This window comes from Psammomys obesus, unplaced genomic scaffold (genome assembly GCF_907164565.1).
Source record: "Psammomys obesus unplaced genomic scaffold, mPsaObe1.curated_primary_1811, whole genome shotgun sequence".
Classification (NCBI taxonomy): Eukaryota; Metazoa; Chordata; class Mammalia; order Rodentia; family Muridae; genus Psammomys; species Psammomys obesus.
The window spans coordinates 38,592,874-38,598,554 of NW_026593286.1; the positions used below are offsets into that span (position 1 = coordinate 38,592,874).

Consider the following 5,681-nt stretch of genomic DNA (forward strand, 5'->3'; position numbering starts at 1 on the left):
TAGCTGCTACTTAAAAGAAAGTGTGACCTTTTAAACACATACAGATATAAAATATATAGGAAGATTTTAATCTGCTTTTATTCACTATACTTTAAATGTGTCTTATACAGGGCTTATAGAACTGTGCTCCATTCTTTCTAATTTCATAAACCTCAAAAACTTAGTTGCAGTTCTTATAACTTTTTTGCATTTTGAAATTATATATACAGGTTGTATATATGGATATATATGTATACATATATTTGTATATATATATGTGCAAACTATTTAGTCTATGTACTATTAATTGAATGCTTATGATTCCAGGCTGACTTCTTCCTATTGGATAAAAAAAAAAAAAAATGGTGTATGTTCCCTGAGAAATAAATACTGTTTCTCTTGTTCAAAGTATTTCTTTTTTCTTTTTTTTAATTCAGATTTCAAAAGAAGCCCCATTTTATTACAGACAGGACACAAAGCTCTTTCCTGGCAGGGATAAGTGCTAGTCCCCTTCTCCAGGGTGACAAATGTTTCACTCCAGAGTTCTCCTTTTTCTGTCCTATTGGTACTTCCCGTGTCGGTTAAAGTGTTCGTAGAGATAGCGCATCCGTTTATGAAGATTGTGCGGATCCTCAGCAAACATTCTGCTTCCAACCATTCTCTTCTTTCGAATATAACGCTGCAATTCATTTCCTCTCCAGCCTCCAAGCCATACTGGCCCTTTATCAGTTCTTTTGGGTGCTTTTTGAAATTTCCCAGAATTTCGATGTTGTATACACCAAACAGAGCCCTCTTCTGGTTCCAGTGATCAACCACTTTTGGAGGTGGAAGAGTAAGCGTTACTCGGGACAATAGTGGAACACCCACAGAGAAGCTTCTGCATGCCAAGGGCATCCAGCCCTCTAGGCTCCTACCTGCTGCCCAAGGGAGACTCGCTGCCATTACTCTAGCCTGTCCACTTCAACAGGACACCAAACCAGCTGGAAAAATGGGGAGCAGGTGTGGATTTCAAAGACAAGACATGGGGCAAAGTGCTAGAGAGGACTCACAAGGCACGGAAAGCAAGAGAAGCCATTTTGGGCCTTACCCAGGTCTAAGCATTTCTTATAAACAAACATACAGTCCTTTGTCCTAGATTGTACCCAATCCATATTAGCATGTCTATTCACCTATTCACATTTTTCATATTAGTTACATTTTATTAACTTTGTATCCCAGCTGTAGCCCCTCTCTTATTCCCTCCTAATCCCACCCTTCCTCTCTCATCTCCTCCCATGCTTCTCCCCAGGTCAACTGATAGGGGAGGTCCTCCTCCCCTTCCATCTGACCCTAGGCTATCAGGTCTCATCAGGACTGGCTGCATTGTCCTCCTCTGTGTCCTGACAAGGCTGCTCCCCCTCAGGAGGAAGTGACAAACAGGAGCTCCACAATGAGAGCAATAGAACCAAAAAATCATGGCACAGGGGTCTTTTCTGAGACTGATACTCCAACCAAGGACCATTCATGGATATAACCTAAAATCCCTGCTCAGATGTAGCCCAAGGCAGCTCAATATCCAAGTGAGTTCCCTACTTAGGAGAATAGGTACTGTCTCTGACATGAATCTATTCACATTTTGATGAATTATTTTGTTGAACACAAATACTTTTACTTGTATTTGGACATTTAAAATATGCCTTTGTATTATTTAACTGTAGTTATTTTTCTTCGATATATGGCCTACTTTCCATTTTGAAAAAAAGTCCTTACCTGTTACCTAATGCAGACTGTTTTTGTCCTTAGTTTTATTTTCCTTTCTTCAGCTTTTCTTCCTCCTTGAAGACTCCCTTTCTTTTTTCTCTCCTTCTTCCTTCTTTGAACTGAGGGTATATAATGTATGTTCTCTATCACTAAGTTACTTTGAACCCTGATATTTTATTTATCTCTGTTGTATTTTAAATATCATCTTCATTTTTAATGTAAACAGCTTGATTATAATTTTCTAGCTTCCTCTTTCTTGATATTTATTTTATTTTATTTATTAATTACACTTTACTCATTTTGTATCCCCCCCGTGGTTCCCTCCCTCCTCCCGTCCCAATCCCTCCCTTCCTCCACCCTCTGCTGCATGCCCCTCCCCAAGTCCACTGATAGGGGAGGACTTCTTTTCCTTCCTTCTGATCCTAGTCAATTAGGTCTCATCAGGAGTGGCTGCATTGTCTTCTTCTGAGGCCTGGTAATGCTGCTTTCCCCTCAGGGGGAGGAAATCAGTTCATGTCAGAGACAGTCCCTGTTCTTATCACAATGGAACCCATTTGGACACTGAACTGCCATGGACTACATCTGTGCAGGGGTCTTAGGTTATCTCTATGCATAGTCCTTGGTTGGAATAGCAGTCTCAGGAAAGACCCCTGTGCTCAGATTTTTTTGGTCCTGTTGCTCTCCTTATGGAGTTCCTGTCTTTCTTTTACCTATAGTTTGTTTTGTCACTTATTTTAGTATTGCTCATTATTCAAATATTCCTTTCTCTCTTAACATTATTTTGAGGGCTTGAATATCTAAGACGCTCTGGTGGATTGATAAGCTCTGACAATAGAAAATAATTTGACTGATAACACATGCAGAAGCTTCTGGTACTGTGCCCCCAACTCTGAAACCTCTTGGTATCTATCATTTCAAGAATATAAGTGACCTGCAGATATTATCTTCCATCTCCAAGGTTCCACCTTCTCAGTCTTATGAAATGCCAAGGCACCATGATACATATACTTGACAGGTTGCAGTTCCTCAGTTTTTCTGATTAAAGAAACAGTTTTGCTCTGAATTCATGTCTACTGTCTTTTAAACCAAGTCACCTTCATCAATTCCAATAAAACATTCTATTTGCTTAACAGACACTAAACACCCACAGATGAAAATATTTAATATTGTTCCACAAATTTTGTTATTTGCTCTTTGTCTTTTTTTTTAGTTTTCTTTACTCTAAATTATTTAATATTTACTCTTCCTGTTTATCAATGTTCTCTGTTAAATATATGACATGACAAGTGTCTTTTTATATGTTTATTCCATCCTTATTGTTTATCTAGCCTTTCCTGTAGGTGCTATATTTAACCCCACTTTATTTGGGATTTCTTCTTCTTCTTTTTTTTTTATTTTTTATTTTTGTAAAAGTTTTGTAACTTTATTTATTTTCTTTTTTAAAAATGTATTTATTTTTTATATTAATCACACGTTATTTACTTTGTATTCCAGCCATAGCTCCCTCCCTCCTTCCCTCCCAATCCCATCCTCCCTCCCTCATCTTCTCCCTGCCCCTTTCCAAGTCCACTAATAGGGAAAGACCTCCTCCCCTTCCATCTGACCCTAGCTTATCAAGACAAATGGGATTGACATTGGATGTAGGAGAAAATAAGTAACAGGAAAGGAGCCTACCAGTGAGGGCCTCTGAAAGACTCTACCTAGCAGTGTATCAAAGCAGATATTAATATTCATAACCAAACCTTTGACAGAGTGCAGGGAATCATATGAAAGAAGGGGGAGTTAGTAAGACCTGGAGAGTACAGGAGCGCCACAAGGACCAAATATCTTAGGGCACAGGGGTCTTTCATGAGACTGTTTCTCCAACCAAGGACAATGTATGGATATAACCTAGAACCCCTGCTCAGATATAGCCCATGGTAGCTCAGTGTCCAAATGTGTTCTCTAATAAGGGGAACAGGGACTATTCCTGACATGAACTCAATGGCGAGCTCTTCGACCCCCTCTCCCCCAAGGGAGGAGCAGTCTTGCTAGGCCACAGAAGAAGACATTGCAGCCAGGCCTGAAGAGACTTGATAAGCTATTTGGGATTTCTTAAGCCTCTACCTCCCTTCCAACCCCTCAACCATAGGTAGGAGAGAAAAGGTTAGGGGGAAAAGGGGATCTAGATGTCTTTAGGAACTTACTACCAGCTGGGCATGGTCATCAGGTTTTTTTGGGAAAATATCAATCTCACTTATCAGGATATGTAGCAGTCAGGTAAATGTCAAACAGCAAATGGCAGGTTTCAAACAAACAAGCATCATTCATCTTCCTCTTCCCATCTCCTTGAAGCCTTTTTTCTCTCCCTGGGCTCTCGTATTCATATCCTTCCAGAGTTTTCAGAATTCTGCTATCTGCAGCAAATATCAACTGTGGATAAACTACAGCAATCTGATATCTGACACTTGGGATAAAAACAAAAACATATTTACATAAAATAACAAGGTCTTTAAAGAAAACAAAAATTCCACTACACTTCCTCTTTCTAATTCATTCATAACTATTATACTATGGTACATTTCTTTATTAAAGACCTTCTAATCTCAATTCAGTGGTCCCTCGTTTTTTGGTGTTAGGGCTTCTGTAAAACTAGATGAGTATTATATCAGTATTCTAACATCCTTAAAACTCTTCCCCCATTTAAAAAAGTATCATTGAGGCCTACCTGGTTGTATTAAGTAATATGATTGAGAAGATGCCTCAGATGTCTCTCATTTCCATTACTGTATGCATTTCTCATATAACATTAGATGTTCCATGTGAAGAAAACTTGAAAAACAAGGAAATAATGTTTATGTTCAAAAAGGACGGCCTAGTAACATCAGTCTGTCCTGAGGTGAGAAGATGGTAGTCCTGTTAGATCTGGGTTTTGAAGATGTTAAACAGTACAAGTAAAATTAAAAATTATTAACAAGGTTTGGCATCTCAGGTTTGCTATTTATAGGCTTATTACATTCTTTTCTACTTTTGAACTTTTTATATTCCACACTTCTGTGGAAAGTTTTTCTCACCAGCTTTGACTTTCCTGGTCAGAGCAGTTTAGTCTTTCTAGGTTGTCTATTATTTTACTCACCAAGCTTACAGATTCTAACAAGGTGGAGAAGCTTCTGTCTCAAAATTAGCTGAAATTTCTCTTCCCCATTTATCATTCATCCCAGCACAGGCAAATTCCCATTCTTGCTGGATATCAGACTTGGAATCTGTCTCACCTTCACTGTCCCTGGCTAGCTGCAATAAATGCTTCCTACAGGTCAGTAAGAGTTCCAGAGTGCCTTAATAAGTCTTTACTTTTCTGCAACTCTGTCTGTTTTCAAAAACAGGCAAAGTTTAATTTTCTTGTCCTTATTTGATCAAAACAGGCCATTGTCTCATAGTCAATTTTTCTTGATCTGCCTGAGGTATCAATTCTTTCTACTGCCCCCTTTGTGAATACCAAGAAAAAGCCTTCAAGCCTGAATGGATGGGAAAATACTACATTTCTTTCTGTCTAGACTCTTATGTAACAGGCATTATTTAACAATTCACAGTAGGCCTTCAAAAACATGGAAATGGAATAGCTGGGTAATGTGGTTGATCTTTCTTTAGTGTTTCAAGGACTGTTCAATTTGATTTCTTTGATACCTATCCCCACACACACCTACAGTGTATTATAGTCTCTTTTTCCATATCCTCTACAGCATTTGTTGTCTTTTTTTTATTCTTTATTAATTACACTTTATTCACTTTGTATCCCCCCTGTGGTTCCCTTCATGCTCCTGTCCCAATCCCTCCCTTCCTCCCCCTTCTTCACGAATGCCCCTCCCCAAGTCCACTGATAGGGAGGTCTTCTTTTCCTTTTTTCTGATTCTAGTCATTTAGGTCTCATCAGGAGTGGCTGCACTGTCTCATTCTGTGACCTGGTAAGGCTGTTCCCCTGTCAG

General features: G+C 38.9%; 1 pseudogene; it reads right to left on the reverse strand.

Moving 5' to 3' along the window:
• Window positions 1-538: 538 nt before the first annotated feature.
• LOC129683571 (39S ribosomal protein L51, mitochondrial-like) lies at window positions 539-921 on the reverse strand (annotated as a pseudogene).
• Between the last annotated feature and the right edge of the window lie 4,760 nt (window positions 922-5,681).